The sequence below is a fragment of the Stegodyphus dumicola genome, chromosome 11 (genome assembly GCF_044657685.1).
Source record: "Stegodyphus dumicola isolate Sdum_Otavi_A_Nest chromosome 11, ASM4465768v1".
In the NCBI taxonomy this organism is placed as follows: Eukaryota; Metazoa; Arthropoda; class Arachnida; order Araneae; family Eresidae; genus Stegodyphus; species Stegodyphus dumicola.
Window position 1 is genome coordinate 112,836,879 of NC_140778.1, and position 25,329 is coordinate 112,862,207.

General features: G+C 32.5%; 2 long non-coding RNA genes across 4 annotated transcripts in view; one reads left to right on the top strand and one right to left on the bottom strand.

Moving 5' to 3' along the window:
• Positions 1-5,335: 5,335 nt before the first annotated feature.
• LOC146994257 (uncharacterized) overlaps positions 5,336-25,329 on the bottom strand; it is a 241,315-nt gene continuing 221,321 nt past the window's right edge. For 2 of the 3 annotated variants that reach the window (XR_015044107.1, XR_015044106.1), the window contains 3 exons: positions 7,978-8,172; positions 7,060-7,156; positions 5,336-5,748 (listed from right to left, as the gene is read on the bottom strand). This is a non-coding gene — a long non-coding RNA (uncharacterized LOC146994257). Of the gene's footprint in view, positions 5,749-7,059; positions 7,157-7,977; positions 8,173-9,818; positions 9,960-25,329 lie in introns of those variants that run through there. The other variant, XR_015044105.1, reaches the window with a different exon arrangement.
• Positions 10,275-24,318, top strand: LOC146994258 (uncharacterized). The gene is made up of 2 exons (XR_015044110.1): positions 10,275-10,414; positions 24,038-24,318. It is a non-coding gene; the product is annotated as an uncharacterized LOC146994258 (long non-coding RNA).

Genomic DNA, 25,329 nt, shown 5'->3' on the forward strand with positions numbered 1-25,329 from the left:
TGCATCAAAATTGCATTCCTGGATGGTTGATGATACCCCGTCTAACTCGGACCATAAATACATTACGTACAGCATAGGACACCATAATAAAAAATTCTCAATCAAGAGGTACAAACTCAAGCGAAGGATGCTAAAGCTCTTCAGCCAAAAGGCCCGCAGTACACTCACACGTGCAGAACAAGATTTAGAACACTGTCACAATACAGATGATGTTGATAACTTCACTAGTATCCTAATTAAAGAGCTTCAGGCCATTTGTGATTCTACTTTCCAGATAAAATCTCCAAAGGTGCACTATGTTGCCAACTGGTGGACTAAAAGCCTCAGGATACAAAGGAGTAAGACCCGAGCTCTTCGCAGAAAGATGAAGTCGGAGCTTAAATCAGAACGCCGAGAAGAACTAAGTATTATCTACAAAAAAGCACAAGCCCAGTATAAAAAGGCCATTCTAGAAGCCAAGTTGTACAGCTGGAGGGCGTTTTGCACAAACAATAAAAATCCCTATGGGGTATTGCATAAAATCGCAACGAATAAGGTCTTTGCCCCTCCAATTCACAAGGTCTACATAGACGGCACCAATAATCCGCAACCGACAGAGGAGCACAGGAGCACTATCGCGGCCACACTCACGAAGATTCTTGATGCAGGCTTTCAAGACGACAATACATTGGATGCTTCCAATCCAGAACATCCAGCTTATCTTCTACACTCCACAACAGAAGATGACGTGTCATTCACGCAGCCTGAAGTCTGCGCTGTTTTGCGAAATCTACCGAGAAACAAAGCCCCAGGGCCCGATTCGTTAGACTACAACATTGTCAAGGCGATGCATCAGGCAAAACCAACGTTTCTTAAAAATTTTTACAATAAATTGCTCCAACTGCGTTATTTTCCCAAGCCCTTTAAGACAGGGCAAGTTATTCTTTTCCAAAAGAAAGAAACGGACCTGAACGATCCAGTCTCATTCCGGCCCATCTGTCTCCTGCCCGCCATAGGGAAAATTTATGAGAAACTTTTAGTTCAGAGAATAAAGCACTACTTGGAGATTAAGGGTGAGATCACGGACTCTCAGTATGGTTTTCGAGAGCAGCGCTCGACTATCCAAGCTCTTAGTGCCATACAAAAGGGAATCTATGACGCGTATGACTCTAACAACCATGTAGCCGTACTCAGTCTGGATCTGAAAAGTGCGTTCGATTCCCTGTGGTGGCCAGCAATCCTGGAAGCACTTCACGACGCTCCGATCCCTGATAATCCACTGCAGGTGTGCAAAAGTTATCTCTCTGATCGCACTCTTGTAGCAGTGCATGACGGAGGAGTTGTTGAGAGAAAGCAGACCAGGGGTTGCCCTCAGGGTTCATGTGCAGGTCCTGACCTATGGAATGCAACTTTTAATTCCATTCTCAAAGCACTGTGGCCAACCCACACAAAGGTGATTGCTTTTGCTGATGATGCGACATTTATCATCAGAGGCAAATCGAGAGACCAGCTGGAAAGTAACAGTAATGAGACCATAGTAAAATTTGTACGGCTCTGTGAAGGCAAGAAACTCACCATCTCGGAGCAAAAGTCAAAGTATTTGATCGTACACAAACCAGGTCAAACTCTTGTAAGAAATCCAGTTTTGAAACTAAAGGGCCGTACAATCAAACGAACTCGGGAACTAAAACTGCTGGGGCTTATAATCGATGAAAAGCTCTCCTGGCTGCCTCATCTCAGAGCAGTCCGCGCGAGGACACACGCAATTGCAGATACCTTAAAGAGGCTTCAAGGCTCAGACTGGGGTCTTAGACCACATATCCTAAAAATCCTCTATCAGTCCGTCGTGGAAAAAATGGCCCTCTATGGAGCGGCAATCTGGGCAACTCCAATGAACGAAAGGAAAAAGAAATTGCTCAGTAGTATACAACGCCCCTTGGCTCTGGCTATTACAAAAGGATACCGTACAACATCGACAGCGGCAGCCACAATACTGGCGGGACTTTTGCCATTACATATTAGAGCAGCACAAGAAGCAGCAGTAACGACTGTTCTCCAACTACATCTCTGCACTACTTTTGGACCGCTATGCTATGACCCAGAGGAGTATGAAACAAAACGTCTCATAAATGCAACCCATCCTTCACACCATGGAAAAGGGGTTGTAACACACACCACCTCTCAGCACAGCCTCAATAAAAAAATAAGGCCAGTAAATGTCATCCATTCGTCTAACTACGGGAAAGGAGTCTCGGCCCACACATCATGGAAAGATGACTCTGACATAAAAGATCATTATTACGTTTATACGGATGGTTCAAAAGTTGACGGACAAGTAGGCTGTGGCCTTATAGTAACTAAGAACAAGGAAACGCTGATAACATGGAAAGGTCATATGGGACAGAATAATTCAGTTTTCCAGGCTGAAGCAATTGCGATTCGTAAAGCTATCCAGTTAACAAGCCCCCCAGTAGGATCCGCTGTTAATACTCTTACAGACAGCCTCTCGGTCATATATGCCTTACGAAATCCCAGACATCCTTCTCCTATCATAGCGGAGATTCAGGACACGCTGAAGGAGAGTTCATCGACAATGAATATCCTCATATCTTGGATAAAGGCACATGCTGGCATTCAAGGTAATGAGGAAGCCGACAGGCTAGCAAAAGAAGCAGCTCACAATATAGATGCACAATGCGTAATTACCAAACTCCCGTGGTCTCACCTTAAAAAAGTGACAAGGACAGCAGCTCAGCACCAGTGGCAATGGGAATGGGACTCTACCGAACAAAGCAGGAAGACCTATGAATATTACCATAAAGTTTCGCTCGATCGTCTCGAGTCATCCCCACAAATAACGAGATTTGTGACGGGCCACGGGCCTTTCCCCTCCTATTACTATGAGAGAGGAATTACAAATACCGAAAGTTGTGTCTGTGGAGGCATTGGTAAACCAGACCATTACTTGACCCAATGCCCTCTAACCGCACAGTGGCATGTGCAGCTTCCGGAACAGGCAACTTCTCATAAGCGTTATCTGATCAAACAGCCAGCATTTCGCATCAAAATATGCAAGATAATGCAGAAACTGGAGGAATTGGGAACAGATTTGTGCAGTGTGGAGTAGTTCCCTGTCAATCTCTCTTCTATCTTTTTTTTATTTATTTATTATTATTATTATTATTTTTATTGTATATATTATTAAACATGTATGTATTACGGCCCACTGTATATATTCTGAAACATGTATGTACTATGACCAATGAAAATTATTATGAACTACTATGTATGTATTATGTAACAGGCTCAATATATTATGAAACATGTATGTACTATGACCAATGAAAATTATTATGAACTATATGTATGTATTATGTAACAGGCTCAATATATTATGTACTATGTAAGCATGTATATGTATGAACTACGTATGTAAGCATGTATATGTATGAACTATGTAAGCAAGTATTATGAAAGATCTATGTATTATGAACTACTTGTATATAAGCATGTACTATGAACTATGTAACTACGTAAGCATATATTATGAACTATGTAAGCATGTATACAGGACCAATGTATGCCCTTATAGGCCCCATGGGGTGTTGCGGAACCTGGACTAGACCCGAAGTCTTAGTAAGCCGCACGGGTGTCCAGATTCTGCTCTCAACTCAACTCAACTCATACTCAGCTGCGAAATTGCAAAATACTCCACTTTCTATCAAGAGTGTGGATTATCATTCCGTGAAATCGCCCGTCGCACTGGTCGACATCCAACCATAGTCATGTGAATAGGGAATCAATGGGTTGCTGAGTGTCATACTGAATAGCATGCAGCATGTCAACGCCCGAGAGGACAGATATATTATGAGGTCAGCCCTGACAAACCATATAACCGTATCACAAATCATTAGTCAGGAAATGGGCATGTTTGCAGCATGCCCAGTATCCGTTCATACAGAGCGTCGACTTTGCAGCAGTGTGGACTATCAGCACGGCAATCATTTCTTCAACTTCCCTTGATAATGCAGCATAGAGAGAGATGACTACTTTGGTGCATTGGACAATAAAGCTGGATACAGGAGTGGCACAGTGTCATCTTTTCAGACGAGTCCCGGTTCTGCATACAGTATTCTGATCTGCATGTCTGGAGGCTTCAAGGAGACTGCACGTCACTTGCTTGCATTCAGTGTCACCATAGATGCCCAAGCCCACCAGCGGCCGAGCGATAACGTCGCTAAACACTGGTAGTTCGGTCCGAGGTTCAAATCCCGCGAACGGGCTGGCTGCATGGGTGTATATGAACCAGTTTCCCTTAAAAAGTCCTCCACGAAGGCATCCCTCCTTTAAGGCAGATAGCCTTCGAGTGCTTTGCCGTAATCTAATAAACCAAACCAAACCATACCATAGATGCCCTTCACCTGGTGTGATTGTTTTGGTAGCCATTGGGTACACGACACACACATCTCTAGTTTAGATTGACGATAATTTGATTGGTATATTTCTGACATCTTATGTCTAGTGGTCAAAAATAATAGTAAAGCAGTATGAAGATTTCATGTGACCTCGTTTTATTTCAGATTTGCGATTCTGATTTGATGATCACCAACATCAATGCGAAATTTCCTGGTAGTTCACATGATTCATTTGTGTGGCGATCTTCAGGAGTTCGGAATGCACTTTCCAGGCATCATGAAACTGGCTCTTGGCTTTTAGGAAAGTAATTTTTTAGTTTTGTGTCAGTAATTTATGTAAAGTTTCATTGTTTTTCATGTGGTATATATCTCTCTGGTTAATATATATTAAGTATTTAGTACTTAAGACTTTAATTGCAAAGTATTTAAAAATAAATTACTTTTCACAAGTGTGAAAAATATATTTTAATACTTCAGGTGATGCAGGCTATCCTTTGGAACCATGGTTGTTGACTCCTGTGTCTTCCCCAACTGTAGGATCTGCTAATGAAAGATATAACAAGAAGCATGCAACAGCCAGAAACTGCATTGAAAGATGTATTGGGGTTTTGAAATCAAGATTTCGCTGTCTACTGCATGCAAGAGAATTAAATTATGAATCAACAACTGCTGGGAAAATTGTAAATGCCTGTGCAGTGTTGCATAATATTTGCAGGCATCACAAATTACCCGATGTTGAATATGATTGCAGAGAAGAACCATGGGGACCAATTCCACCAACAGTTTTTGAACCATCATTAAGAGCTGCTGCTCTTAAAATCAGAGATAATTTAATTTTAACTCGTTTTTAAAACTAATGATAATAAATATTTTAATTGAATAATATGTATTTGATTTAGATTTTGAAGTTATAGAAGCACAAGTAATACATATCCAAAATATTTATCTTTTTTTAATTATTATTAAATCAATTTTATTACAAAAATACACATTACAGATACTTTAGATTTTCTTTTCTCATTTGAAAATTTATTTTTTGATTATCAGTCTTAACTTTTATTTTTTAAATGGAAAATTTTTTCTGTCCACGCACACTGCTTTTCTGCAGCCATTGCTTGCCTCTCAGCTGCCAAAGCTAGTCTCTCGATTGCAACAGCTCTTCTTTCTGCTGCAGCTGCTTTTATTGCATAAAACTCCAGCTTCTGTTTATGCAGCTCTATCTGCAATTCTAGTAGTTTGATTTCCTTTTCTTTGCACTCAGCTATATGCAACTGATGTTGTGCAGTGCTGTTGTGACTCTGAAGAAGCCTGTCAGCTATCTGTGCTGCCGTAGGCTTTCGTTTCCTTTTAGAATCTGAAAATAGTAATTGAAATTCAGACATGTCAGAATAAATAAAAAATTATCTGAAAAATATTTTATATTTTAATTATAATAAACAATAATCCTTAATATAATCTCCAATATTTAATAGGTTGATGTGCAAAAATTAAGGACAAGCACACAGCATCCTTTCACAAGCCTCTGGAGAGCATTTTCATCCTTTTGATTTTTTGTTTGGATGGTTTTGCTCACTTGTCCTATATTTCTCCATCTTGGGAATTGTTCAGTCATTAGAACAGTTTAGCTTTAAAATTACTTCATGTCTTTTCTCTCTTTTTGGCACCTTGCATGGCGCGTATTGTCATTATAGCAAACCTGCAAGGCTCGCTCAGTTTTTTTAATCCAAACTATGATAAATTCTCGCATTGAGAAAAAACTACGGTACCTAAAAACATCAAATTTTCAATAATGTAATCTTCCACTGTATATGGACATCTAGAAGCCTTGGAATTTGTTTTATTAACGATTTCTTATTTTGTAACAGTAAGAAATTTTTGATTAAAGCACTCAATGATTTCAAAGCGAGAAATAGCAACACTGTACGGGGGGAAGAAAAAAAAATATATCTCCAGCGCACGAGACTGTGTATCGGAAATTCTAAAGATATGCTCATTTAAAAATTATTTTGCAATATTGCTGTTGAACTGAATTTTATGGTTTAAGTGGAAAGATCATGATAGTTAATAAATAAAGGTAACACAAAATGTTAAAAAAAAAAAAAAAAAAACACCCCTTTGGATGTAATGTAAAATCTGAAAGCTTTCAGTTTTTTTTTTTTTTGTTACATGAGTAAGACATCGCTTGGAAAGATGACTTGCATGTGATTATGATTGTAAAATAAAAAATTAGTACACTCCACATTTCACCAATTTTGAATCATTTGCACAACGTACACATCGCATGATCTGGGTCAACGTGGAACACTTCCGTGTAATGTTACATTTGCAAAACCATCTTATCGTTAACTTTTGCATACCAGTGTAATGTTCAAATATTGAACTAATTGATATTTTAGATTGCATGACATTTTTAAACAGTGTAATCATAATTGTGGATTTTTTATTATACACTTCAACATTTTGTTGCTATATGATGTATATTTTAACATTTTTGTTCTGAAAGTAAGATTGATAGACAATAGATAAGGGCTGCTTTAGAGGATTAATGGTTAAGTTTTAAATAATGATTTGAAAATAAAACAGTTTGCATTTTATAAAAAGGAAACCATGAACATTTTAGTTAGAACATTAATTCTTAAAATGATTTTTATAAAAGTTGACCCACCATTTGAAGCACTGGCTATAACCTCATTTGATGTGTTGAAGTCGACATCACACAGTGGAATGTTTCATTCTGATATATTTTCAGGAGAAACATTTCCCTGAAATAAAAGTAGTTGTGAAGATTGATGACTGACAATATTGACTATTAAGAAATATTATACAAATAAAAAAGAGCTTTGAAAATAAGTATTATTAAGACTTTTATACAAATAAAATGCTTTCATTTAAGGCAATGAAGTTGAAAGAATTATAGCATTTAAAATAACTTTTTATCATTGAAACAGCAAACTAAAACTCACTGAATGCTATAAAAATTGTATGTAACACTAGTATGCCTTTATGTAAGTACTCCAAAAGAAAAAGTTATAAGGTATGGTTTTAGAATGTTACGAGATAATGAATATGCATTATTTAAAACTAAAATCATACTAATTATTAAAACATACTGCATTTTCAAATTTGAAAACTAGGTGCAGAAACATGTTCTCTTTTCCAGGAGATACTAACAAAATTGGAAATGAATTTCACTTTTATATGCAAAATTTACAAACATATCTTGTGGAATAAAATTGGGTACTCTTCTGTTATAGGGACGGATTCAGAAATGTATGTATGTATATGCATATATGTGTACACATACTTATGTAGAAATGTATGCATGCATGAAAATAAACATGCATGCATATCTGAATCGGACTCCGATAAAGAATAGTACCTAAAATTCCAGAAGATTAATATTATTTAAATTTAATACAAGGAATCATAATTAAATGTGAATGTGGACAATCAGAAGGTCATATATTGGATTATAATTCTGAAATATATGTACATTTTTACTTCACAGTGTATATAGCCAGTCATTAAAGCTTCTAGCATTTATTTTCTAACATGATTTAAATTTAACAATTAATGTACTTACAAAGCATTCAAATTCAACAGCAGATTCAGGAACTTCATCACTTCCACGTGACATAACGCTGCCATAAGGTGCAAGAACTCGCTCCTCTAATGGTGTCAAAATTTCTTTAATTTCCGGGCCTCCTGCAGTTTCTCTCTTATGTTGAGCTATTTTAGCTGCTTTCTTCTTGATTGAAAATTTGTAATCTCTCCATGTCTACATAAAGCAGATATAGTGATGAAATTTATGATTTGTATTTTATTCGAGTCAAAAATAATTACTGATAAGCAAGCTCATGTTGTATTTTGTCACACTTCATAGAATTTTATACATGTAGTGACATTAGTGTAATTTAAATATGCAACACTTTTTTTGGTTAATCTTTGGATTATGGTAACTTAGCGATTTTTTGGCGACCAACCCTGCTATAGCAACCTGCTAGTTTTTGTTTGGACGCCATTTTTGAGAAGTAAAGGGCATTTTTTTTTTTTTTTTTTTTTTTTACTCAATATTTTTCCCAACAATCTGCTAGCCGAATTACGCTTATGCTAGAACTTTTATGGAACAAAAGTGCTTAATCATGACAAAGATTAGGTGCGAAATTGGGACAAAGTGCAGAATCGCCCACTGCTTGCCGCATTTTTAAGAACTGCACAAACGCGGTATCATCCATGCCGACCTATTTTCACTTTAAAAAAAATCCCAGAATTGCACAAAAATGGCAGTGCGCACACTCTTGACTTTATCCATGTACACTGCTAAAGTCCTAGCTAGTACCCTTTATCGCTTACCAAATGTCGCCAAACTACCTGTTACCATATTCCAAAGATTAGTCCTTTTTTCATATAGTATAATAATAATATTTTCTAACCTGTTAATCATTCGTGTGTAAGCACTCCTATGCATGCTTAAAAAAGGAATCATATAAAACAAGATCATATTCATAAGCATGCTATACAGAAAGATATACTCTAATAGAATGATAAAAGTAAATTTATGTTGTGTAACGTGCACATGATTTGTAGTAATATTCCCAAGCATTAGCAGTTTATGGAATTCATGTAAATCAATAGTACTCAGATTCAGCTTTCTGCTTGACCTGTCAATTCCAGCATACAGGCAGCTAATACAATTAGGTTGATTAAATTTTAAAGATAAATGAAATATTTTATATTAAGAAACAATTTATACAAATGTTCTAAATATTTTGAACAATTATATCATTGACTAAATGAACTGTAATTAGTGGAAAGAATAAACCCCTTTCCATAGAACACATTTTGAAAATCTTAGAATCATAGAAAACAACTGAGAATTTGGCTAGCACAAATATGGAGTCATGTTCAGATTGTTCCTTTTTTTAATAATATCAGAAAGTGACTTCGTTCCTTACTGTTGAATTTTGTCTTCAATTTATTGTCACAAGAGAATTCAATAAGATTTTCTTCTGGAGAAGTAAATACAGATAAAAGTTTGGCTCTGAAAAGACCTGGAAATCTATGCAAAGATGTAAATATATTATGTTTTTTAACATTTCTGACACAACATTCAGAAAAAAAAAAATAGTTAATAACATCTAAAATACATAGTTTACCTGTAGTTACGTTATTGGTATAATTTATGAATAAATAAAATCATTGATATAATCATCAGTTGCTTAAAATTCTAATTCAATAGGAATATTAACCACGGGTACACGATACTATACTTCAATTATTTGATTTATGACATTGTTGAATAACCTTTTAAGACAAAAAACAAATATTTTTAACATAAAGTTCCTGTTAACAAATAGTTTACAAAGATGTAAACTTTTCAAATATTTCCATTTTGCAAAAGATCATATATAAAATTATACTTACTTTCCTCCACATATCTGCAGTTTTGGAAGGGCCAGTTCCTTCTGCATTTAAAATAATCCATTAAGTCTTCCCATTTTTTTTTCCTATTCTCTTTATTAAATGTGCTGTCAATTTTTCCGCTTAACAGCTGCGGATATTTTTCGAAAAATGACACCATTAATTCGAATTGGTTGGTAGTTGTTTTTTTCGCTGCTGCCATTTTCTGTGAAGCACGTGCGAAACAGCCTTTTTCACAACAAATTACCTCCTTTGCCTGAGCCTCGAGCGATGTAGAAGTGAGAGAGACTGGTTGCTATGCAATAAACGTCACTTCCGGACGGAATTTCCACTTCATTTTCCGCCAACGGAATTAGAAGGGGTCAGACTCGCTCTCCCGTTTACTGTCGAGCGGAAAGAGAATCCCGACTGGTTTTCCGATATCGATCTCGAAAGGTGTCCAGACTAGACCTCTTAATTTCTTTAAGTATAATACAGAGCGATAATATTTAGTGGCAACAATTTGAAAAGTGATACGCCGTTTATAGTTTTCAATGAAAAATGCCAAAGCGAAATTAAAAGTCCTTCAGGGCAAATTGCCCCTTGGGACTAAAAATAAAGTAAGTAAATATAAAAAAAAAAATAAATTTTCGTGCTTCTTTTCTTAATAGTATTTCGTTTTATTTATTTACTGCGGTTTTTTTTAACTGAAATTTGTTACTTTTAGAAAAGTTCCGGGTTATATTTCAGACATTCAGTTGTTAGGCTGTAGGTTGGTTATTTTAATAATTAATATAGCAAAATAAAGAAATTTTAACACACCTTTGCCTTTCTGCTTGTAGTTAGTTTGCGTTGAACAATGTAATTACAATTATGTAAGAAAATCAAACTCATTGAATTTTTTTCTAATAAAAATCGCATTGAAATCAATGTACATAAAAAGATTTGGAATATTTGAAATGAATTTGAACAGAACTTCATCAAACCAGTATAAGCCACGAATATTGTTCCAAAATGAATAAATAATTCGCCATTATTATTTATACTATCAAATTATCTTAAAAACAGTGACATAAGAAATACGATGAAAAATTGTTGCCAAACCCATATTTCTAAAAGAATGAAACTATTCAAAATGATGCGATTTCATCAAAATTCTATCAACAACAGTAAGACAGGAAAATTGTTGTCAAAATCAAATTTTTAAAGATGTGAGATGTGAGAAGTGTACTCAGAAGCTTCATTTAAAAAAATCTTTTAAAAATACAAAATATTATCATTTTTCCAAAATTCTTTTTGTAAAAGCATTCGCAAGGATGAAAGTTTAACGTGTCCAAAAATCAAAGAAAAATAAACTGTACATTTTTAAAAATAAACTTTTTTAGAAAAAATCCCATTGAAAAAGTGTCAAGCTTCCTTTGTTAAATAAATTCGTATTTAATCGATTTATTGAAACACAAAATTTATTTTAAGTTCGTAAAATAGCTAAGTGCCTACGTTTCATGACGATGTAAAAATGGAGTGTGTAGGGTAAAATCTCGCTTTCCTAGCCCATTACGTTTTAAAATGACACGATTTCGTCACAAAACATGAAATTAAAAAAATTCGAATTCGAATTTCGAAAAAATTGCTTCGAAGTGCACTGGCTCTTGTGTAGATGTACCTATGTAGCAAATTTCGCAGCCGTGGTTCTATTAGCTTATGCGCAGCGCGAACGAAAGGCACACACACAGACAGACTCTTTCTTTTATTATATGTAGAGATAAGATTGTTTAAGGGAAGGAAACTTTTAAGTTTCGCAGCTGTACCCTGACCCTTAAGACGCGGAGAGTCTAGCCTTTTGCAATTCTCTTGAGAGCTCACATCTACCGAACAATATCTAGTGTAATCAATCTCACTTAACGGAATCATTGAAGTAAAATTCTGGGAGGGATGGGAAATAACAAAAGAACTGCTTGACAATTTTCAGAGGTTTGGGGTTATTTTCGCGACATTTTACGGGAAGTTCTGTCCAAAACTAGCGACAGTTTTAAAGGGATTCGCAGAAAATCACTCGAAAGGCTGAGGGTTAATGAGTTTGTTTTCAGAGCTAAAATGATTTCTACTGAAAAACTATTGTAAAATATAAAAGTAAACAATAAATTAATTAAGTCCATAATACTACAGGTCTATTTAATGTATAGTAAATTTTTTTTCATATATTGCTGAAACGCTGTGCATTATGATTATATATTAACCATATAGTATTAAATGATACGTAATATTTAATTTATTTCAGTTTTATTTTTAATGTTCTTGTCATTATACATTTAAAGATTTTAAAGTAATGATGTTTTTCATTTAAAAATTCAAATTTGTGTTTTCCACATTACCTTTTCTTTATACTTTTTTTGGTCATTTTTCAAAATTATTGTGAAAATTGTAATTAAAATTATATTTTTAAAAATATATAAACAAAACTTGAAAACAATATTGTTGCACCAGTTACTTATAAAGCTTAGAATTTTTTTAACCGAAAATTTTGCTGTTACGTTTTTTAAATTAAACTTCATACATTAGCAAAATGCTACACTTTGGAAAAGCTATAGAATATATGATATTTTAAATGGATACAATAGACTAAATAATTAAAAAAGATTAATGTGTCGTTTCACCTAAGATGCCTTGGAAAATTTTTTCTCTGTTGTTAGACGCAGAGGTGGAAATAATGACCATCCAACTGCATATGATTTTCAACAGAGGATGAGAATACTAATGGCACAGAATATCATAAGCACAAGTAAGCTATCAAACTGTGAACCTGATAACGATACAGTTTTGATACCTACAGAGTTGCTGACAGTTATCGATAACACTGAGCCTGGAAATGGCAGTGATGTAAATGATATGGAAATTGACTTTGATGATCCCTTATTGGTAGCAAATGAAAATTCTGATACTAGTGCTTGTATTGCAAGTACATCATATGATGTATTTTCACAAAATTCAGCAGCTTATGTTGCTGGATATATTGCTGGAAGGGCATTGAAGCAATTTCCATGCACTTTATGTAAGAATATTCTTCTTGTTGATAAATCTTTGGGTGAACACACTTACTTTTTGTATTTTAAAGAATTTGATGTAGTGAAAAATGGATTGTGTTACCCCTCACAACAGTTTACATTTTCTGTTTGTGAGATGGGTGAAAAATTTGTAACTTTGTTTGATAAAATATGTAGCCAAAAAGATGTGAAATCCAAAATTATATCCCAACTGAAACTAATTGATCATGAATGGCTTACATGCCATTATCATGCAGGAAAAATGTGGGAATATATTGTCAGTTCATATGCTCAGCTTATGATATATTATAAGCTGAAAAGTATAAATAACAGCTTGAAAAACAGACGTAGAGGAAAGAAAAAAATTATTAAATTACACTAAAAAGTCTTATTTGTATATATTATATGTATTATTTGTAAGAAAAATATATTAATGTAAGGAGTATGTGTGAGAAGTTTTTGATTTTGTATTTTTGCTATATTACTATTTGTTGGATTTTAATGTTTTTGTAATGTAATGTAATTTGTTGAATTTTACAAAAGTTCATGTAATTTAATTCTCTCTCTATATATATATATATGAAATTTCTATTTATGTATATATATGAAATTTGGATTTATGTGTGTATCTTCAAATGTAACTTCAGTATCTAAATTGTCTGTAAGTACAGTGAAACCTCAGTTAACAAATATAGTTTGTTCCTAGAGGTCATCTGAAATCTTTGTAAACCAAACCTAATTCTCCTTTAGGAACTTCTGTAAAATATATTATTGATTCATTCCTTCGCCTCAGATGATTGCAGATTTTAAACTTTTGCATTGGTTACATTTGCACCAGTTTACAATTGAAAAACCAGTGCAAATCATTAAATCTAAACTAGAAAGAAACTAGTTCAGTAGTAGAGAAATATACATGTATTAAAAAGAGTTGGTGATATAATCACAAGATAATGAGAAATGAAAAGGGAAGAAATATTGTTATTAATCTTTAAAATGAAATAGAAATAAATCTTGCTGATAGAAAAAAGGGTTACTTTTCCATTATACTCCCACAAACTTAACAAATATCCTGAATTAATAGAAAATTATGAATTTAAAAAAAAATGTATGTAAGAATTGCATTATATATAATTTTTTAACATTATTTTACAAGGTAAATTGTCAGAAAAATTTAAAAAATAAACGTTTATGTAATTTTTCTGTAGCAGTGAAAATATAAGTACCTACATAATAAGGACGTTTGGCTAAATGGGTAAAAAAACTCAGTAAAATAAGGATTAAAAAAATAATCAGAATAAAAATAATCTTCACACATGTATCTTCTATGAGGTTTCTTCCTTGTGCTACAAAATATACACTGCCTGGATCTAAATTTCACTGGTATATGTCCAGTGTTATTTAGTTTCTTTTCATCAGATGACATTTGTGGTTTTTTATGTTAATGGGGAGGGCTTGGTCTTTTTGGCTTTGGTAAGGATCATTCGTTTCCCATTCATACTTATTTTATTCATATTTCATCCCAAAATATTCAGAAAATATTTTTAATTTAAATAAAACTTTAAGCGATTTCAATTTTTATTATAGCAAAGTATATTTACATTAAATTTAAACCACAGGAAATAATTTATAAAATCACAATACTAGCTTGGGGAGCAAGTGTGTTGAGGTCAAAGAAAACTCTCTGGTAAAAGATCAGTAATAAATCAATTTTCATTCAAAAATTTCGGAAAGAAGAAAAAAAAAATTCGAAAATTGGTGGTTTCAGGGCACGACCACCACGCATCAAAGGATTTAGGCATTATATAGAAACAGAAAAGTCCTTAACTGTCAACTTCTTCAAAATCTCTGGTAATAATTTCTTCCAGATTGAATTCATTGTTTCATTAATTATGTATTACAAGGTTTTGTCCATGAAAATTGAATAATAGAGAATATTAAAACTGCTCATTTTTGTTAGAAGTGACCTCAAAACATGTAGGAAATTCATTTATTGATAGCTTGTATGTTTGTCTTTCGAGACAGTTCTTTTTTTTGGTTAGGAAATTTGTTCATCGTGAAACATATTTGTAACCTGAGGTTTCACTATGCATTGAGCTGTGTTATGCTAATAAATTTTGACAATAACAATGTTTATTTTTTTTTTAATTTACATGTGAAAAAAATTCTGAATGCTGTATTTGCTAACATTGCATCCTGCTCTGTATTTTCTTCTCAAGTTTTTTTTTCAACGTATTTAGACATGTAATTTATAGCTATATACAAAGTATAGAGAGATAAAAAAGTGCATTATGTAACTTAAAAGAATACAGTAGACGCTGCTTATTGTGGTCATGGTTAATGTTATTAATTGGATATTGTCATCGATGTAGTGAAGTCTCACTCATTTGTAAATGAAAACTTGGAAAATACTTTGTTTATTGTGATCAACAATTCAGTTAATATTGTTTATTGTGATCAACAATTTAGTTAATATGTCCAGATTCATACAGAATGGATTTTTAAAATTTAACATTGCCAAATTAGATTAAAATAGATTTTAAAAAATTGTCAGGTGACACGGAAATGTTGCGAAGTGTGAGATTAGGTTTCCAAACACCTTGATTTCAACTTTAGTCATTTATTTAAAATCAGGTTTAAAAAAAAAAACAACAACTTTAGTTTGACGTATCCTATGAGGAACTCTATTGATTTTAAGAACAATCACACATAAGTCCTTTCTTTTTCAGAAGCCACTCCCCCCCCAAAAAAAAATCCTGAAAACACTGATGGCAAATAATGGTTGCATTTTTGCTTAATTTTACACTGGCAGTCTTCAAACAAAGGATGCATTTTTAATTTTAAGATTACGTGTATAGAAGGAGTAAAATAATATCCAGGAACGTTATGAGCAGTTCACAAACACATTTTTGCAGTTTCTAATTAAAATTCTGTGAAAATACTTGTGTTCTTGATATTTTTTAATTAAATTAGTTAAATTCCATTTCCATTCTGAAGTGCTTTTTTAAAATTAATGTTATTATTCTGCTAATATTATGAAAATAGATATGAAAAAACATGATCACATTAAGTGGCACCTACTATGCAGTGATTTGAAAGTAATATTTGTATGTCTTCTTTGGAAATGTAGCATTTTAATTATTGTTACACCTCTTCATGTGTTTGTTCTTTTAAAACTGCTAAATTAATCACTGAATAAATTATAAATAACCATTTGCTTATTACCTTATAAAGTTAGAATTATCTTAAGCAGTATTTCTCACAAATTCTAAAGCATGATGAACAGGAAAGTCTTTGAACTAATATAAAAATGTGCAGAGGTTTTCAGATAGTTTTTAAGTTACATTTTAGGATTGGTAAACAAAGAATAATCTTATCACATATCTTACTTCTTTTCCTTTCAATATGAAATACTTTGTGAAGTGCATAATAGGAAATTTATTGCTACAGTATCTCATTCTATACAAAAAGATTCCGTTATTTGAGATTTTATAATAAAAATTTCCTTCTTTTACTAGTTATGCAAATCATTTGAAAATTATCTTAATACAAAATGCATACCAAGCCATTTGTTATGGATAATATATTAAGATATTGTTTTCCATGTAGATGCTTTTATTTGTGATTTGATGAATGGAAATGCATTATACTGCTCAGACCCCTCAGTTGGTGATTTTTCTCATACTCTTACAAATGTGCAGTTTTAAGATTCCTGCATTCAGCACGTTAAAAGATATATTTATTGACATTTTTATGAAAATTTGCAGCATTGCTGTAAGCATTGAATAATGGTGCTTTAACATCATGCATTATTATCATTGGTACAGAATGATTTAGTCTGCTTTTCTTTTTGTAAAATATATTTTCTTTTCAAATTTGCCACCCCCTCCTTTTTTGGGGGGAAAGCAAACAATGAATTTAATATGGAAAATAATCCCAAAATTTTCACATTCTCTCAAAACTGTTTTTAGTAGCCATAAGTGACAAATTCAGACTGTTTCCAAAACAATATTGACTGAATCTAAAATTTTCAGTCAGATATTGAATGTTTCTTAAAGAACTAACATAGATTGTTTGTTATTATATAGAAGTTATTTTTTAACTGTTATCTCTTAATCTCTAATATGTGCTCCTAAACATTGGGTATTACAGAGTTTATTATTTTATGAAAATTACTAATTTACAGAAATATGACCTGTGTGAGATCTAAGTATTTAAATTTCAGAATAATTTGATTTCTAAAAGATATATTATTGTTGTAGTTTCTGCCATTAAAGCTATGCTAAGAATGTATGGTTAGTATACATTCTTAGCATAGCTTTAATGGTTTCTCTCATTTTTTGTTTTTGCTATTTTTTCTGTATGATAAATCTAAAAGTTTATGTATCTCTAAAACAAAAATTTATGAATATTTTACCAAATTTTTTGTTTAAATAGTAGAAAAAAGAATTTCTAATAAAACACATAAATTACAATAAAATTTTAAAATGTATTATTCTTAAAAAACACGAAAATAATTTCATCTAATTATTGTTATACTGTGTTAATTGATATATCTTTAAAAGTTAGCTCAGAGAAAACTTATTTGAAACAAAAGAGGGAAAAAGATTTTATCAGCGATTGTATGAAAAATCATACATTTGCTTGTTATATGTTATGTCATAGTGATTTGATAATTGTGTATCTTAGTATGAAATTTTGTGTAAATAAATTTTTTAATATCTTAATTTATATGTGTTGTCTTTATTTCTTTCAAGCTGAATAAGCAAAAATCTTTAATAAAATTGTATTGAAGAGTGCATCATTTATTTATTTTAAAATTGCTAATGGTTGATATGTATTTCAGACTATTAAATATATAGCCTTTGTGTGCTTTGCCATATCTCAGTAATTCTGTCATATGCAATAACAAACGTTACATTTATTAAATTGCGTACATACGTACTACATGGCATTTAAAATTAAATCATATTTTAAAGACGTAATTAAACGAAGTATTAAACTAATAGGAACCATTTATGAAATATTTAAGTATTAATATGAATAATTATGAAACGAAAAAAGTGGATGTAAAATAAAAAATCATACTGCAAAGCAAAATTTTCAAAAAAAAAAAAAAAAAAAAAAAAAAAACAATAGTAAAAGCTAATTATCAAATAAAAGATTTACGCTTTCTCCTTCACGAGCGTTTAAAGTAAGATCGATTTTCCGCCTCGGCTACACCCTGCGTGTTTGCTTCACCTCATACTGACATGGATTCGAAATTTGCCTGAGGGCGAGCCAACTGGTTTACATTGTGTCTAACGGGCTGGCTGCATGGGCATTTTCGTAGTTTTCCCCATGTGTAACGTGTATACGAGCCAGTTTCCCTTAGAAAGTCCTCCCTCCCTTTAGGCAGATAGCCCTCGTGTGCTTTGCCATAAGTAAAATAATCCAATAATCCAATCCTTATATTTTATGTTTAAATATATTTAAAAGTTATATCAATTAAATTTAAGAGGTAATATGTTTAAAAGTCTTTCTCTTCTAAAGTCTGAAGCTTAACTGTCATCAAACATTTCCTTAACTATGAATCACAGAAATTAAACTGAACTTACCTTAACTCTGATCAACCTTTAACTTTGTATCACAAAAACTGTGCTGAATTATTAAATGAACTCCATAAGCATTCCTAAGCATTCTTTTAAAATCAAATATGTAACTCTTGGTATATAGAAAATTTTTTTTCCAAGCTTACCTTGACTAATTTAAGTCCTTGTATTTTTAAATAACAGAAACATTCGTTTTTACATGCTTGGACATTTATTAAAGTTCATATTAGGCGACACATTATTTTCTCGAAGAAACGTAGTCCAACTAGAGCAATTATTTCGATGCCTGCGAGTGAAATCTGCTAGAAGCGAGATCTTTTCATTTGCAGACGAATAAAAGCTAAGCATTCTTTTAAAATTAAATATGTAACTCTTGGTATACAGACAAAAATTTTTCCAAGCTTATCTGGACTAATTTAAGTCTTGGTTTTTTAAATAAGAGAAACATTCTTTTTTTTCCAGCTGCAACCTTGGGTTCGAAAATTGAAACGAATTCTAAGTTTTTGACGAGCATAAAAGAACTTCATTCAGGAAGTTTGCGGCAACTATACTAAGTTTCACTATCTCTTACATTTTGATGTGTGCAATCTTTCTTCGCTTATGCCGCAATTTCTAGTCAGATCAGAAAGTTACTCAAATTTAAGCTCAGAGTGATAGAGCTGAAAGGTAGGAACATAGCTCGGCTAGCGGAATGTTCCCCACTATCTCAATAAAAGTTAGTTCCTGTTAAATCTATTTTGGGTTCAAAATTAGAAAATGGGCTGTGCTACTGCAAAGCTATGCAAGAGTTAACAATAGTATAAATCTATAATAATTTAAACTTTAAATTAAGCTTTGCTTTTATAAATATTTGAAATTTAACTGCGAGAGGAAACAACCTCATTCTTGTGATACTACTTTTATTACAACAACAAGTCACCATTTTTTATTTGTGTTAATTTTCGGTTATAAATCACGAGAATGATTCGATCATTATTTATTTGGATTTTCATCAAACTTACTTTGTGATTACAGTAAAATAGTTGTTAACTTTAATGATTTAATAAAAGTTAAGATAATTTTGAATTTAACACTTTAATTTGCATTGTTACCGACTTGGTATTTAAAAAGCTAATGTTAGTTGAATTATAAATTAAATTGTTTTATTCCCCTTTCAGTGCAGCACGTGACGAATATTAAAAAAAAAAGCTTAGCCGGAAAATTGAAAATACAAGAGCGCGTGCATGTAACATTTAATAAATATCTCTTTTTGATTTCGAGAAAGTACTAGAAAATTCTCGCGCGCGATTTTAAAATCTTATAAAAGGAGAAAACCTCTCAGTCAGTGATTTTAGTTAGCTTGTTGTTGTTTTAAGAGTTTGTTTAGAAAACTGCTCTTGTTGATTGTAGCGAATTCGCGGATTAGCTTTCTTTAGCTGTTTTGAATTAAGTTCTTTTGAATGTTTGAGTAGTTAAAAGATAACTACTGTGAGATATTGTAATATTGCACGAATATTTTAGGAAATTTAAGCATATTTGTTGTGATAATAATAAATTTTTGTTCATTTTTCATCGGACTTGTGCATTCATTTCGTAACGAACGCAACAGTATGTTCACAGATTCACGGGTTCAAGCGACTGCAGTTAGCAAATTAGGCTCCCGTACGGTTTGCGCTATCTGAGGTTAACAAGAAGAAGAGCCGATGATGTAACATCTTAGACCGAAACTTTGTTAACAATTACCATTTCATAGGACGAAAAAACACGAAACTGGAAAGAAGCCGTTGTAAAAATTTTACACGTCCAAACGAACGCAACAGTATGTTCACAGATTCACGGGTTCAAGCGACTGCAGTTAGCAAATTAGGCTCCCGTACGGTTTGCGCTATCTGAGGTTAACAAGAAGAGCCGATGATGTAACATCTTAGACCGAAACTTTGTTAACGATTACCATTTCATAGGACGAAAAAACACGAAACTGGAAAGAAGCCGTTGTAAAAATTTTACACGTCCAGCGATAACATTTTCCATTCAGTTAATTAGCATTATTATGATATTAATTTTTTGCAAGGATTTCGAGATATTTAAAGATTCAAATGGGTTTGAGTCCACTTTCACATAAGTGTGATTACCATTAAAAACGAACGTGAGTAACGGCTTTGGGAATTTACAAGCCGTGATACAAACCATATTCAAAGATTCGAAGCTATGGATTTGATTATTTATATGACTTGTCATAATAATCATTATTAGAATATTTTATTTTTGTTATTATATTTTACATTTACATATTTACATTTAGCTCATATAATGATGATTGAAGTTTCAGTATTTTTCCAGCATTAAATGGATGCGCATAGGAACGACGAGTTTGTTTAAAAAATTAAAATTGAAGAAAATAAACCTTGTAAGAAAATGCAGATCAGTTTTTTTTTTTTTACGGTGTGAATCCATTTTCCATACCTATGTGAGTCACGTATATTACGTCAGACTTGTAAAGATTAATATTAAAATAATAAAACTGAGACTGGGTCGTGCAGAAAGTCTCACAATTACTTCGTCTTTCCTTCCAAAATATTGTATGATATTCTCGTTCATCATTGATCAATATCCGCATTTATCTCTGACGACTTTTTAAGAAAATTTGTGATAGTCCTTTACTAACTTTTAAGCAAATGAATGAAGATTGTACATGTTGGGCTGTCAAATTCTTTGGAAATTGTCTTCTTAAACTTTAAAAACATATCAGATTTCTTAATGAAATGCTTCTGGCATGGAAACAGGCTTTCATTCCATTATGCCATCGATATTTAAAATTGTATTCGCAGTTTGCGATTATAATTATTATGATAAAAATTATAAAGACTTTGCTCACTAGTGTTTTCTTACACTTTTGCGCTTATTGTATTCCAAACTTGCAAACTGCTACAATGAATTGGAAAGTGAAGATTAATGCTCAAAAATCGCAATTATTGATCATTCGCAGAAGGAAAAGAAATAAGCAACTGAAGAATCACCTAAATGGACACAACTTCCACAGAACTAGCTATCAAGGTTCAAAAATTATTTTGGTGCTAAATGACAATTTTTCAACACGCAGAAAATTCGAAATGATAGCTTCAGATTTAAGTAATATGCACATTTAAATTTTGAATCATCGTATTACTTTTTATTGAGATATTATTTAGAGTATTTCAGATCGGATTCGAGAAGTACTGATAGCAAAATAGTGCTAACTAGTTGATATTTTATTAGCAGACATTAACCGTTTCATTTTTCTTGAATTCGATCCAAAAAATAATCACATTTTTTATGGCATTTTTTAAATTTTATTTTTGTAAGTAGGAAAATGTTATTAAAATAAATTTTTGTAAAATTTTTAAGCATTTATAAAAACACTTTATTGAAAATAAAATAATAGTAGTTTTCTTGAACCAGCTCACCAGTGGCCGAGCGGTAAAGTCGCTGTACACTATAATTCGGTCCGAGGTTCGAATCATGCAAACGAGCAGGCTGCATGGGCGTTTTCGTGTTTTTCCCCATGCGTAAAGTGTATATGAGACAGTTTCTCTTGGAAAGTCATCCAGGAAGGCCTCCCTTCCCTTAGGCAAATAGCTCTCGAGTGCTTTGCCGTAATCGAATAAACCAAAACCAAACCAAACCAACCCTGGAATTAGCCTTTTCTTCTTACAGAAGCCGCCTAAAGGAGAAGTTATATTTACAGTTGTATATATTGAAAATAACATTTGTTTACAATTATGTTCGATTATATTTCGATTGTTTCGATTCATTTACATTTACTTACCTTTCTTTTTTTTTCAAAGATCTGATTTAGTGTGATATATCTTAAAACAAGGCGAGAGGTAATGTTCAACATGACAGCTCAGACTAATGTACCGAGTTTCTTTTCTAATTCTTTTGCTGTTGACATTTTTCTTTCAATGAACACACATATCTCCGTCTTGCGGATAGGTTTTTCATGTCAGTAAAATCACATTAAAACTTTCTTTCTACTGGTCTTAATCGAGCTGTTAAGCACCCAAGAAGACATGTCTTTAACCTGCCACTTTTGCTTCCCTTTCAATCAGTCAAATGATAACTTCCAATCGAAACTGTTAATTCGTATCTTTACCGTCATTTTTTTATATTAGTAGCGAAGTCATCTAGACAATTTTTACTACTTCCAGACTCATTTACAGACGTTTCATGTTCTGATTCTGAATCATTGTCTGAATGGCAAGAGTTTAGCTTCATAGATTCTGAATCGGCCATTATTTTATGATAAAAAACAGTTTTTCACTTACTTTTACATGAATAAAGTTAACAAATCAACCATAAAATGTATTCCAAAAGCTAAGAACTGAAAAATAAAAATTCTCTGGATCACATAAATGACGTGGAACAAGCGCGTTCATTTGATCCGTTCGAATGAGAACAAAAGGGCGTTTACAAACTACAACTTAGACAACCTCTATGGGATTAATTTGATATTAAAAATAGAAGCAATACGGGCAAAACAGTAAGAGAAACAAATAATCATATTATCCTTATAGCATTTCTTCTTACTGTAGCCGGAAGAAAGTATTTCGTTGGATGGGTTAGCAGTCGGTGTAAAAGTCCTTAATAACTGGAGGATACATTTTCTTCAAGGGACGTCAGTAGTCGAGAACTTAAATGTTGGCTAATTAAGCAGCCTGAAATATAATTTCAACTTTCTAATGATATTATATTCAAGAATCATTGATATTAGTTCTAAAATATAAATGTACGTTACTATTTATGAGAAATATCTTTTACTATAGATATTTATTTTTCTTTGGAGAATTTAACTAAAAACGTCAACACACAGTTGTGCCAAATCGTAAAATCACGAATCAAAAGTTTAATCATAAATTAAAAACTCGTGCATTAAATGTGTATGAATAATGAAAAATAATAAGTCACAATATTTCAGGGGCGTTCGCGGTTTATAGTCGTAGAGTTCTAACTTTGTAATCACCTAGAGCGTCATTAACATCCTATTACCCAGACAGTCATAAAATGTTTCAAATAACATTTTCATGTCACTTGATTTCAAAAGGAAAACATTAATTGTATTTGCAAGCAATCTCCGCTACTTGCGGATGGTAAAATAGCAAAAATTTCATATTTTAAGTGAGTACGGTAAACTGAGATTAAGGAAATTTCGCCTAACTGCGGTAGTTAAAACTTGGGGCGTTTTGACATCGGCTAGCAAAATGGTTAATGCCGTAATGTAACAGGCCGAGTTGAGCGGTATAAAATAATGCTGCAAGTCACGTTGCGAAAAGCTTTACATCTAAAACACTAAAAATTCTCCCTTGAAATTCTCTTCAATCTTATTTGCATCCCTGTGATGGTTAGTGGAAATGAGAAATAATAGTAAACTTTAAAATCATAAAAATCGGTTAATTGATATAAATACATTACATAGTTGCTATCATCGACATCCTTGAATATATTTTGGCAGCCGTTCTTTAAGATCCTTTATCCCAAATATCTATAATAACAGACATCTCCACGAATAAAACCCTTTTGTTGAGCAAATATTGATAATGCTCCAAGCGAAAGTCACACTCATCATACATGTATTTAAAATATGTTTTCTCTTTTACAGAACGATAGGAATGATATCTAATATGCCAGAGTTTTCAAAAGCATTTCAGTGCTCAGAAGATTCTAAAATGAACTGAAAAAATAAGTGTCGAGTTTGGTAGGAGAGCCAGCCAAACGAAGAATCGAAATTTTAGAAACGTTTTGTAGGGGTATTGTTATTATTGTTGTAACTGATATTGTTTACTGTTATCACTTTTGAATGTATGCATAAAACATTGTACTTAAGATTTAGAAATAGTTACATAATTGTAAACTCTTCTTTCAATAAAATATTTAAATTTATTTGCAAATTATTTAAATTTTTTAGATAAATCAAATCATGAGAAAAGGATTTAGTTTCAATTAACTGAATGAGTTTGCTTAAAGAACTTATATGTAATATTCAAAACTAATTCAGAATCCTAGCCAGTAAATCTACGAATAAATTTCGTATTTTAAAGGCAAATCGAATCGATCAGATGGCAATGTAGGATAAAAAAATGGCATCGTCACGTGCAAGACGGAAGGGAATCGACCCCAGGCTTAGCTAACATCTTATCATGCAGCAATGATATAGGTAGCCGTAAGCTGAAACTAGCTAAGCTATACGTTAATTTCATAAACGAATGCTAAAATCCCTAGGAGTTTTTAAAATGTGAAAAAATAAGTAATGGGTCTGGCAACTTCTATAATCTTACTGTTTCTTACAAAAAATCAGTCAAATTCAGAGATGAAATGAGCCATTTTTATGGAATGTATTAATAGTTTATTTTTTATTTTAGAAGTTAATTATCTCAGTCGAAACCTTTACCAAAGAGAGCACTTCGCATTCTCAATAATGTCTCATTCCTTCCTGATAAGGATAATTTACAAGGTGAAGACATAAAAGCCACGATACTCCATCCTAGCATGACTTCGGTATGCCAATCAATAAAGCAGGGCATTTGGGAAACACTGATAAAGAGACACAGAAGTGAATTTCTTTGACATTTTGTCTTAGCCATGGAGTAAAGGTGTGACATAATTGCAAAAATAGGAAAATAGACATCTTGAAAGTAGAAAAATGGATATCTGAATCTTGGAATGATAATGAGTAAGTAAACCTGCTTTATTCCTGGAGAAGGTTGTAGGACCATTCAGGAAAAGAGATCTTATAAAGGACAGAAGAGATAAAAAAAACTAGGAACTACAGGCTTTTAGAAGATAGTGAAACAGTTGTATTACTATATGAGGGAAAGGTTAAAAAGCGCAACAACATATAAAATGAAAATGGAACAATTAGAAAGGTGACCCATAGTGAAACATTAACAGCAG